We start from the raw sequence: 12427 nt of genomic DNA, 5'->3' as shown, positions 1-12427 counted from the left end.
CAAAGCTTGGGATTGCAACTTTTGTTAGAGACAGAAACATCATCATCTTAATTTTAAATTCAAAGCTTCTCTGTGTACCCAATAGATGTCACTGAAACTGGCTCACTCTTTCCTTTGCAAGATCCTCTGGGCCCTACTTCCCTACTGCTAGATTGACAACTAACCTGTTAAAAATCAGCAAAAGTTAAAGCACTTCACTGTAAAGAATATGACACCTACACATTTGTGATTAAATAGCCCATACATCAAATGTATGCAGCACAAAAAGTTTTCAACACAGAATAGTTGGGAGCCCCTTCTGACTCCTCTTTGTCCTCTAAAAATCCATATCTCTGAGTTGGTACTGCTGTTGAATGAATCTAAAGGATTATAGAAAGCTCAATTAGTTTGGTACTTCCTATTGTTTTTCTATCTGTTTGAGCTCTTTCTAATCCCAGAGGTCATTTTAATCCCATTTACTCTTGAAAATAAAATTACTGTGCATTCTCAATGCAAAGTAATTGTTTAGTTTAATTATACAAGTGATTTAGTCCATTTCATTTTGTTAATACAGTCTGTTGCTTGGTGTAAGAGAGAATGCAAGCTTACAGTCTAGTCAGCGAGGTCTATTATCACTGGCTGAATAATTAGGATTATTTAAAGCACTGTGTTGAGTGTAACAAGAAAACAAATAAGAGCAACATGGCTTTAGGCTCTCCACTGTGGTCTTGGGAACACTATTGCCATACATGGTCACAATATCCTTTTCTCTAAAACCATGTATCTCTAAAACCATGTGCATTTATCATCAAGGAGAAGTTGCATGGCTTTCTTCAATCAACTCGCTGCTCAGGTCACTTTGCTCTTTACTGTCTCATAGCCATTGGTTTTGTCAATAGTGCTTGGACTATTTTCTGTTCATTACTGATTTCATTTGTTTTACTTACACTTGTCTTTCTTCTAATTCTCAGATGCAAGGAATTTTTATTTTTCTAACAGCAGGCCTCTGATCACAAATCTGTAGCAGAGAAAAACCATTTGCTTTAATGTTTGTCTCCTAAAAGTAGCCATGGAGATATGAGAGTTGCATCTCCATTGTATTAAAGTATTCACAGGGCGTGAACAGAACAGAGTGAATAGAAATATGGTTAGTTTATTAGAAAAATTTTTGGTGCGGAACATTCGTACAAATTTTATAATTCTGTTTTTGGGAAGGAAACTTTTGGTATAAAAGAGTTTGCTGCAATAAAAAGCTCTCAGTGCTTTTTAGGCTGTCATTTTCATAAAATGAAACTAAACAACTTCAAAAGGAAGATCCTGGTATAACTTCTTATATCAAAACACTATCACTTATAACTCATTCTGAGTTTTTCCTGAAAAATGTCAATGATATGCTGAGTTCACTTGGTAGAATTTGGATAAAAAGTTCACTTTCCACTTAGCCTCCTATATAGTGTATATTTTAAGTTCATTAAAAAGTTTCATATTCATGGGTTTGTTTCTAGCTTCTTCTCTCTATCTCTTCCTCTTTGCTTATCATTTCCCCCGTGTCTTCCCCCTCTCCCATCTCTTTGGGATTCAGTTTTGTTGTAGCATATATTCAGAGAATATTCAGATTAATGTTTTCTTATGATATTTTCCATGGTTAATGACCCGCGACTAGGTTGTCTTAAGAGAATCCTATTATTCAACATGTTAAGCATGTTGAATGGGTAGGAGATGGGTTTTAACTGTAGGGAGATTTGAACTTTGCATCTTTCAAGTGAAAGCATTAACACTCCAGCACTGTTCAGCTCTTTTTGCCACCTGCTTCCCTGTTTGCAGTTCTGGAGATTTTCTTATAACTGATGCCATTGGCAATGTTGAGAATCTGTATATCTGTCCTAACCAATCATGATTACATAATATATAATTGGATTAAGTATTAATCTCTATAACCCCGTAAAGAATGTTCTAGTTTCCTTAAGATAAGTAAAGGCAAATATAGATTTGAGATACAATAAAACATTTACTCAGGACATTTAAGTAGCCAATAAGATAGGAGACGTAATGCACTTTTGGCTGTGTATCAATACAAGAAATCTATAAAATTTATGAATAGGAAACTAGAGATGTCCATTTCTTATTTCACTACAGGAGGTTAACTTTGACTTCTTATTTTTCTTCTTTGTATAGCATCCACATTATGTACTGTGGTTTCACCCTTCATTTTGCCAGGCATTACTGTACACACTACAAAGGGCAGCATCCAGTTCAGCTACATTAAATAGGTAATATATTTTGTTTAAAGTTTCAATTAAGCCTAGGACAGCAAGATATATAGTCCCTTTGGGGAGTCCAAACACTTGAATGTCAATAGTGTGTCTGCTTAAGGATCTTGCTTAGGTCTCAATATCACTTGCTTTCCTGGAAATATGATAGGAGACAGTTGATTATATTTCATTGCTATTAAAACCACACAAGCCCACCTGTTACATTAACTCATACTTTTGCCAGTTTTGTGGTAAAGGAAAGGAATGAAGCTTGATTGGTTTTTATTTTAAAATCAAGGTATAAGGAAATGAACACACTCAAATTAATACGTATTAATATCCTTCATAGCCTCTGATTCCCTAAATGTTACAATGTATTGTTTCAAAAAAATACCCCCCAAAACAAAAATAATGACATTTTTCTGATGTGTCCATAGAAGTAAATGAGAAAAAAAAGCATATTTTAAAATCTTTTTCAGGGTAATAGTCATGGGGAGAATCTTGTCCCAGTGGTAAATTTACATTGGGCTGTATTTTATAAATCGAATAGCTATTTTAACTGTAAAATTCATTACGTTTTCAAGATATGGCATGCCAAAATATGCAGAGTTTGATGTAACTTTCCTAAATAGACATAGTATATGGAAGAAGTATGTTTACCGTGAAAGAATACCATCTTGAAAAGTCAGGTCAAAGAAATAAGAGGTTATGGTATTGCATGTATTTAGAAGAGGCAACTCCAAAGGCAGAAATATGGGGTACCTCTCTTCACCTTTAAGACTGTTTAAAGTACAATAAGTCAAAAGGGTACCATAAAATATTTTTAAAATTTAAAAGAAGCTTTAGAGATACAAGTCTCATGTATGTTTCTGAACAAGTAATATGTATTTATGTCATGGAATATTTTATTTGTAATATAAATTACATTTATATTTTGACTACAATATAGAATAAACTTACAATTCATCCTATTTTAAATGACTACTAGAGGATATGATTCTACAACAACCCTCAACTCATTTTTATAATTAACTTGTTGGCAACCACCGACTGTCTGGATAAAATGCTGTACATTTTATGTGCACGTTTTGTTTTCTTTATTCATGTCAATGGTCTCTATCCATGTATATAAAATCAGAACTCGAAGCCAAAATCTCTGGGGGAGTTAAATGAGATTTTTATGTACAAAACAACTTTTGTTTCAACCAATTTTGAAAACCATACATAAATGCACACACATCAGAGAATTAGTAATGCATTTTTATTTTAACCTTAATTTCTTTTACGACCATTGAGGCCCATGCGTGTTGAAGTCTTCATAGTCGAGATTGAGCAGACTTCAGATGGATGGTCTTTTTGACTTTCCAGCATTCATCTGACCAGTCATATTTCTGTATGGCTGTCCTGGCTTTGCCAAACTTGTGCATAAAGTTAACTTCCTTTAGGTCTATGGCTTTTCTTTCAGAAGCTTCCTACTCACACATAACTACTTCAACATGTTTGCTTGCTCATTTTCTTGAAACTATTTTAGCCCTGTTTCTTAGTTGATATTACATGCATTATTTCATCTCATGCTAGTACATATTTTCTTCCCCCTCCCTTTTCTGATCTTTTTTGGTTTTAAAACACTAGTTAGCACCTCTCTGCATGTTTTTCTCTTCTCTTCTCTTCTCTTCTCTTCTCTTCTCTTCTCTTCTCTTCTCTTCTCTTCTCTTCTCTTCTCTTCTCTTCTTTCTCTTCTCTTCTCTTCTCTTCTCTTCTCTTCTCTTCTCTTCTCTTCTCTTCTCTTCATCTCTTCTTTTCTTTTCTCTCCCTTTCTTTGCTTTTTCAGTATTTCATTTACAGTATTTCAGTAGTACATAATTCTGAAGGGGACTTTATTCTGAAGAGAAGAATTTTCACCTTACTCAACATATACAAGACACACACACACATGTATACACACACACACAAACACACACACACAGCCTAATTTTTGAAAATTTTGAGCATTGACTATGATTGTTTCCAGTCCAATAGGATTGGTTAGTTTGGTGATTTATTTCCTTGAAATTAGAAAGGAAATTGATTAACCTAAGGAACTTTGAGAGCTCTGGCTGTAAGGAGAGACATATTGACACAGGCTCTTGGATTCCTTCCAACTTCAATTTTGACAGCACATCGCATGTTTCCTGTATTTAACCTCACACTACAAATTAGAACCCTTTAAAGGTTTTTCCAAAGTTTAACCATGTCTTGATGATTAGGTAAACCTAATGTAACACATACCCAGTTGCACCCAAATCTTCCACACACACCCCTCTATGTTTGCTTTGATGAAGAGCTATATTTCAGGATTTAAGAATTCTCTTAAATTTAATATTGCAAGGTCCATGTTTAACCTATTCCTAAGACCTCCGAGTCTAAAACCTGGATGTTTGATTTTGCTTCTAAGTCTTTTATTACAGTCCTATCTGTTGAGTGTGTTGTCAGAGAGTAGGGAGTCTCACTTGGAGTCATGTAATTTTTGTTTTCTTCTTTATCCAATAACCATTGAGTGTTTCCAGTCAGGGCTATAGTATGTGGGGCAACTACACTATGGTTTTTGTTAAGTTGGTTTTAGTTTTTGCTTTTCTGTTTTGTTTTGTTGAATAAGATTCAGAAAAAGTTCAGATGGAAATAGTCACACACACACACACACAGACACACAGACACACACACACACCAAACCCAGAAAGGAAGAGTAACAGTTCGTGGCATAAATACATTGAAAATAATGCCCAGATCCTGTAGCCTATATAAGCACACATGGTACACAAAGATGCATCTAGATAAAAAACTTACATACATAAAAGAAAGTGGAAAATAAATCCCTGAAAATTAAGATCACAAGTTAAGCTTATCAAGTAATTAATGTTAATGTTATATAATTCTATTTTATCATGAATACTTAATGAAAGGAATTTCTTGGCATTTCTCCTGCTCTGACACACTTAGAAAAAAAAAGAGTCCAAATTAATACATAACGTGGTCAACAGAATCCTATGGAGTAGGAGATTGAATTGAGAAAGCTGGAGGGGTCAAGGACACCAAAAGGAGACCTACCTGGTCGACTAACCTCGGACTATAGGAGCTCACAGAGCCTGGGCCACCATCCATGAGGGAGCTGTACCTAGACCCCTACACATTTGCAGAAAATGTGTAGCTTGGTCTTCATGTGGATCCCCTAACAAGTGGAGCGAGGACTGTCTAGGTCTCTGCTCCCTGCATTGTATCCCCTTCCCCTAACTGGACTTCCTGTTGGTCCTCAATGGGAGGGGACATACCTAGTCCTGCTGGGATAAGATTCCCCAGGGTGAGTGTACCCAAGGTGAGCTCCCTCCATCTCTGAGAAGAAGGGGAGGGGTAATGGGAGAAGGGATTTGTATGAGTGGGACTGGGAAGAGAGGAGGGGAGGATCTGTGACTGAGATGTAAAGTGACTATAAAAGTTAAAATTAGAATTAAAGAAAATTTTAAAAGTTATAAAGCAAAACAAATAGTAAATAAATAAATAATTACAAATGACGTTAAATGTTTGCAGAAAGCACCAGTAGAACATTTTTGAAAGTGAGAGTGGTACACACAGACTCTCTCAACCTTGACTGAAATATTAAAAATGTAAGAACTGCCAAAGGCAATGGCCAGAAGAAAGAAAGCTCAGTGAGTTCAATAAAGAAAGAAATAGAGATAGATGGTCAGAAACAAGCTGGTTAAGTCGTATTCTCTAGGACTATAAATTTTAACCTACAATAACAGAAAAAAAAATGTTTATAGTACCCAAGAGAAAAAAAAGCAACAAGGACTATTTTTCCTTCTCATTGTTCGAAAAAAAATGACATAATGGTGATTCTTTCATAAGATGAAGAATTTCTGTGTAATGGAGTTCATCACCCTGATTTATTCCCGGTTTACTCACAGAAAAAAAAAAAGGGATTTGGATGTCCCAAGGCCAGCTTCGGGCCTAGATAAATCAGTTTCAGGTGTAGACCAAATGATGCCACTACTCCTAACATGCCCCATATCTAAACAAACCAGGCAAAGGCTAGCTTAGTTGGGTTATCTATGACGTCATATCAATGACATCACTGATTCTTATGTTTGAAACTATTCGGGACTGCCTGCTTGTAGATAAGGATTGGAAGAACTCTGGATAGATTCTTCCTGATTTTATACAACTCTTCTGGTCCTTAACAAAAGTCACTTCCTTTTACTCAACACCAGTATGTGCTTGCTGTGGGTCTCTGCATCTGCCTCCATCAGCTGCTGGATGAAGCCGCCCAGGAGACAGTTATGCTTGTTTCCTGTCTGCAAGTATAGTAGAGAATTGTTAGTAGTGTCATGGGTTGGCTCTCTCCAATGGGATGGGTCTCAAGTTGGGCAGTCATTGGTTAGCCATTCCCTCAGTCTCTGCTTCATCTTTATCTCTTCACATCTTGTAGGCAAGACAGCTTTGGGGTTGAGGGTTTTGTGGGTAGATTGATGTCCCCTTTCCTCCTCTGGAAGTTCTGCCTGGCTACAGAAGGTGACCACTTTCATTTCTATATCACCCCCTCTCATAAGAATCTCAGCTAGGATCACACCCTTAGACTCCTTGTATCCTTTCTCATCCCAGGGTGCCACCTTTTCTCCAGAGATGCATCCCCCTGCTTCCACCGACAGCCATTCTCACACTGAGCCTCTCCTGCCACTTCTTTCCATGCCTGATGATCATCCCGTGTTCCCCTCTTAGCCTGCTCCCCTACCCAGTTCTCTATCTCCATCCACTTCTGATAATTATTTAGTTTCCCCTCCCGAATGACATTAACACATCCTTTCTTGGGAACTCCTTATTACCCAATTTCTTTGGGTCTGTGGATTATAGCATGATTGTCCTGCACTTTATGGCCAATGTCCACTTATAAGTATAAGTGAGTTCATACCATATGTGTCTTTCTGGATCCGGGTTACCTCCCCCAGAATGATATTCCAAAGTTCCATCCATTTGCCTGCAAAATTCACGATGACTTTGTTTTTAATGGCTGAATAGTATTCCATTGTGCAGATGTACCACATTTTCTTTATCCATTCTTCAGTTGAGAGACATCTAGGTTGCTTCCAGTTTCTCGTTATTATGAATAAAGCTGCTTTGTGGGATGTTGGAGCATCTTTTGGGTACATGCTCAGGAGTGGTATAGCTGGGTCTTGAGAACTGGTCACATTTTCCCTAGAAACCACTAAATTGATTTCCAAAGTGGCTGTAAAATTTTTCACTCCCACCAGCAATGGAGGAGTGTTCCCCTTGCTCCACATTCCTTGCCAGCATGTGCTGTCACTTGAGTTTTTGATGCTAGCTATTCTGACAGGTGTAAGATGAACTCTTGGGATTATTTTGATTTGCATTTCCCTGATGATTAAGGAAGTCAAACTTTTTTTTTTTAAAGTGCTTCTTGGCCACTTAAGATTCCTTTGTTAAGAATTCCCTGTTTAGCTCTGTATTCCATTTTTAATTGGATTATTTGGATTGTTTGAGTCTAATTTCTTAAGAGCTTTATAAATTTTGGATATTAGCCCTCTTTAGGATGTAGGGCTGGTGAAGATCCTTTCCTATTCCGTAGGCTGCCATTTTGTTCTATTGGCAATGTCATTGGCCTTACAGAAGCTTTTCAGTTTCATGAGGTTCCATTTCTTAATTGAAGATCATAGATTCTGAGAGCCATTGGTGTTCTGTTTAGGAAGTTGTCTCCTGTACAAATGAGTTCAAGGCTATTCTCCACTTTCTATTCTATTAGATTTAGTGTATCTTGTTTTTTTATATTGAGGTTTTGATCCACTTGGACTTGAGCTTTGTGCAGGGTGAAAAATATGGACCTATTTGCATTCTTCTACATGAAGATTTTCAGTTAGACCAGCACCAGTTATTGAAGGTGCTTCATTTTTTTTCCATTGTATAGTTTTGGCTTCTTTGTAAAAAATCAAGTGTCCATAGGTGTGTTGGTTTATTTCTGGGTCTTCAATTTGATTCTCCAGCTTGAGATCAGGGATGGTATTACCTCCAGAAATTTTCTTCTTGTTCAGAATTGTTTTTCAATTTGTGTAAAATGGTATAGTTGAAAGAGTGAGGAAAAATATTTTAATAGTTACTATTCTTTAATGTCTGTGTTTGTATGTGTTCGCGAGTGCATGCGCACACACACACATGCACACACACACACACACACACACACACACACACACATCAGGGCACACATATCCTATGGAGCTGGAATTATAAGCAGTTATGAACCTCCCAACATCGGTACTGGGCACTGACATTTCTTCCTATAGAAGAACAGTAAGAACTATCAATTTCTGAGTCTTGCCTCCAGCCTAAACCAGAGAAAACTTACTTTTTCCTCTGAGGGTAGCACTATTTAATTCTTTTGAAACCTTGAACGTATTGATTTAAATCTGAGTCACAGTCACTTTTGTAAAATAAGATTAGTGTTAGGTTTGGTGTAAGGCTAGTGTAAGGGTATAAAGCTAAGATATTAATAGGAAGCCAGTAAACAGTAAATGCTATATGACTGACAGCTTTATGAAATAAGAACAATGGCTCTTGAGCTATTCAGGTTTCAAACTAATCTTATTTTTAAAGTAATTCTTTATTTGATCATTTTGTGTATATAGGTCTTTAGCCTGTATCAGTGTCTATATAGCTTGCTCATGCACTGGATCCCCTGGGACTGGAGTTTACAGGCAGTTGTTAGCCACCCTTTGGGCCTTTACAAGATCAGCAAGTCTTCTTAAGGTGTAAGCCATCTTTCCTATCCCAAACTATGATTATTTATTGACCTGTACAAGTCTCTTGTCACCTATGAGGCTTCCTGTCCCCCCATAGGAATCCATCTTCCTTTGCATTGGGAACTGTAAAACTCTGACATTACCTCTTCCAATAATATAGCAAGTAACTTGCTTGATCCATTTCTTCAAGGACTTGTCATTTGAACACATCTAATTTATTCACCGTCATTTTCTTGCAATTCAGAGTTTTGCTTTGGTTTGTTTTTTAACGTATTTTGCAGATGCCATATGTATGAGCCTATGTGTGTATGTTTGAATTTTCTGTAGTAGACCCAGTGCGCCTAAGGTGCCAATATTCCTCTCTTAAGAATTAAATAACCTGCGTGTAGGAGGAAGCATTTTTAAGGTCAGCCATGGTTTATTATTATTCATTATTTTAATTCAAAAGATGAGCCTAAGGCAAGGAAATGAACATGCTGGTCAATTACAGCTAAATAATAATTTCCCTTGAACAAGAGAGTATAGTTGTCTCCTGAGTTTGGTTATTCTATACTAGCTGTTGCAGGCAATGTGTTGAGGGCAAGTAGTTCTAGGTTTAACTTGTAACTTCCCCAATTTTGCATTTATTTTACTTAACTGCGATGCTTTTCGGTCATTTTAATCTGTAATGTCCAGTAGTGATATCCATGGAAAATATTTTCTCTCTGTGATGCATTAGCCGGCACACCTACCGTGAGCAGTTGGTTATGTCAAGAATCCATGATGATGCCAAATTAAAAAAAAAAAGTCTGCAAGCTCAGATGCATAGAATAAGAAGACTGGGTACCATAAGTCATGCAGTTGCCAACTTTCTACCATAATATATAGTATAGTGAGTATTGTCATGTGTTGACAATACTCACTGCATTGGTTATGTAAGTTTTTCTGAGTTATAAAAAATTATAATACATGTAGGATACTTGATCAGTTTTTTATACTTAGCATGTTTATATTATACATCTTATTAATGTATCTCTAGCATTTCCCGATGGCTCAAGCCTTGTAAATTAATGGCGCTCACATATTCTTATTAGAGAAAATAGCCACATACTGTTAATACTTACCGAATTAGTGTTTTATTTCAAAATAGGTTTTGCTAATATTTCTAATAAGGAAATAACAGGTAACATTTTCTAATTTTTTTTTACATGTGAACAAGTTCAATGTAATTTATATGATTTAAATCTCAAAACACTCAGGAATTGGGATTCTTGAACATGTTTCTAAAAGACCTATTCTCCCTAAGGTTAAGATTTTAATTAACAAAAACAGATGCCCTTACAAATGCAGTGGTTGTATAGATGGGAAAAGCTGAGGTAGAATTTCAGCTTGTTTGCAAATGTAAGCCCATCTTTCTTCTGGTTTCATGACTCGTTTCTACAGATAAATGTTAAGACATAATTTATCATTAATTACATTCATATTTTCATTACTTTAGGCTCTTTATATTATGCTGGTTAGATAAATCATGCCTAATATTTTTTCACTAGAAGATGTTCATTATTCAAAGAAAAATAATGATTTACTTTATTTGAAAGTAAACATACAGGGTAAGAAAAAAATGCAAGTAACAGAAACAAAATAAACAAAACCCTGTTTAAGCATGTCAATGCGTAGATGTATATGTGTAGGTATATTAAAATAAAACCAAGTAGATGATTGCCAGGCTGCATGGCCAAGACCTGTCATCCCAGTCCTTGGAATGAATTTGACCCAGAGCTGGGTGAATTTGAGTGCCAGTCATACAGACTACATAGAGATAGCCTTTCAATCTTAAAAAAAAATAAAGATAATTATTCAGAAGCTGGGAAAACTGGAAAGAACTTCTTTATCCCCTGCCACTACTGCTAAAGACACTCTTGTGTCTTCTAATTCAGGCTCTAGAGCTCTTGTCACTCTTTCCGGTGTCTTAGCCTTAACCATGTGACTTAATCTAGTCAATCTCAAATAACAGCATGTGAAAAAGCTTCATGGTTCAAAAACCTCAAACATGTCCAAACTATCACTTTCATGATAGTTGAGTTTAAGGACTGTTTTTAAAACTGGAAACAAATAGATTGGTTTGGATAAACACATATCCAGTTTTCACATTTTGCATATTACTCAACACCAGTATTTTTCACTAACCAACCACCTAAAGGGCACTCGAAGGTCAAGAGACAATTCAATTTATGAGACCTATTTGTCTTGATAGCAGTGTATGAAAAAACCAACCAAACAACCCAAATGAAAGAATGTGTTCATTTGTTTTTTAAAGGGAGTGAGTACTTCTCTTGAATTAAAGATACATAACCAATGTGGGTAGCATATTTAGGAAGGCCACTGGCTGTGAAATGGAAATGCCATAATGATTATGGCTAGTTGTAAAAACCTGCCTGGCAATAAAGTAAGTTACTAGTCTCGCCTGGTCTCTGAAACTGGACAGCATCACCATGTGCCAAGACAATTAAAGTTAAATTATTTAACTTAATTATATGTTATCTTAAAGTATAATTTTTCTACCAACTGAGTATCCTTCTATATGCTAGCATGAAGGAGATAGGGATGATAATGAGAAGTCTACTAATATATTTTCGGATTTATTTCCCACAGTTTTACTCTTCTGCTTGGTAGTTAGTTAGCTATAAGTTTTAGTAGCCAAAAAATAAAAGCTAATGGCCGAAAGTCCCAGGATTTGTTTTACGTGTGTAAAAACTGGCATCACTTGTTAACTGTCATATTTTAATTGATTTTTTCCCAAATGACACTTGTAAATTAAAATGTCGCTCTATAGATTTTGTTGGAAGACATTCTTGCTATAGTTCAGGATAACATAATTCATAATCATTCTGTCTCAGCCTGCTCAATGCTAAGATTGCAGTGATATTCCACTATTCCTGACTTAGCAGCAATAGTAAATTCAAAAATATTCTAACTCTTTCACTTACTCCTTTAAAATAAAAAGATCTATTTATATGTGTACACTGTTGCTCTCTTCAGACACACCAGAAGAGGGCATCAGATCCCATTATAGATGGTTGTGAGCCACCATGTGGTTACTGGGAATTGAACTCGGGGCCTCTGGAAAAGCAGTCAGTGCTTTTAAGCACTGAACCATCTCTCTAGCCCTATATAGACATTAGATGGTGGGATATAATCTTCCTTCCTTTGTCACCACATAAGGGTAGCTGCATAGTTATTCTCTAAATATATTTCTAAAGAATAAATGAGTTTAAATAAAAACTGCTAAGTGATTGAAATGAATAAGTTACCTCCAAACCTGAATGGTGACAATGATCTATGTTCAGGAATCAAATTTCATGTTTAAAAATCAAAGCTATACTACATAAGACTCTCTCTCTCTCTCTCTCTCTCTCTCTCTCTCTCTCTCTCTCTCTC

At 36.1% G+C, this 12427-nt stretch overlaps 1 protein-coding gene across 1 annotated transcript in view; it reads left to right on the top strand.

Moving 5' to 3' along the window:
- Window positions 1-12427, top strand: part of Tmtc2 (transmembrane and tetratricopeptide repeat containing 2) — a 385985-nt gene that overhangs the window by 255558 nt on the left and 118000 nt on the right. The window lies entirely within an intron of this gene.

Source organism: Grammomys surdaster, unplaced genomic scaffold, assembly GCF_004785775.1.
Source record: "Grammomys surdaster isolate TR1022 unplaced genomic scaffold, NIH_TR_1.0 126028, whole genome shotgun sequence".
Lineage (NCBI taxonomy): Eukaryota > Metazoa > Chordata > Mammalia > Rodentia > Muridae > Grammomys > Grammomys surdaster.
The sequence above is the reverse complement of the archived record's forward strand: the minus strand, read 5'-3'. Positions and strand labels throughout refer to the sequence as shown.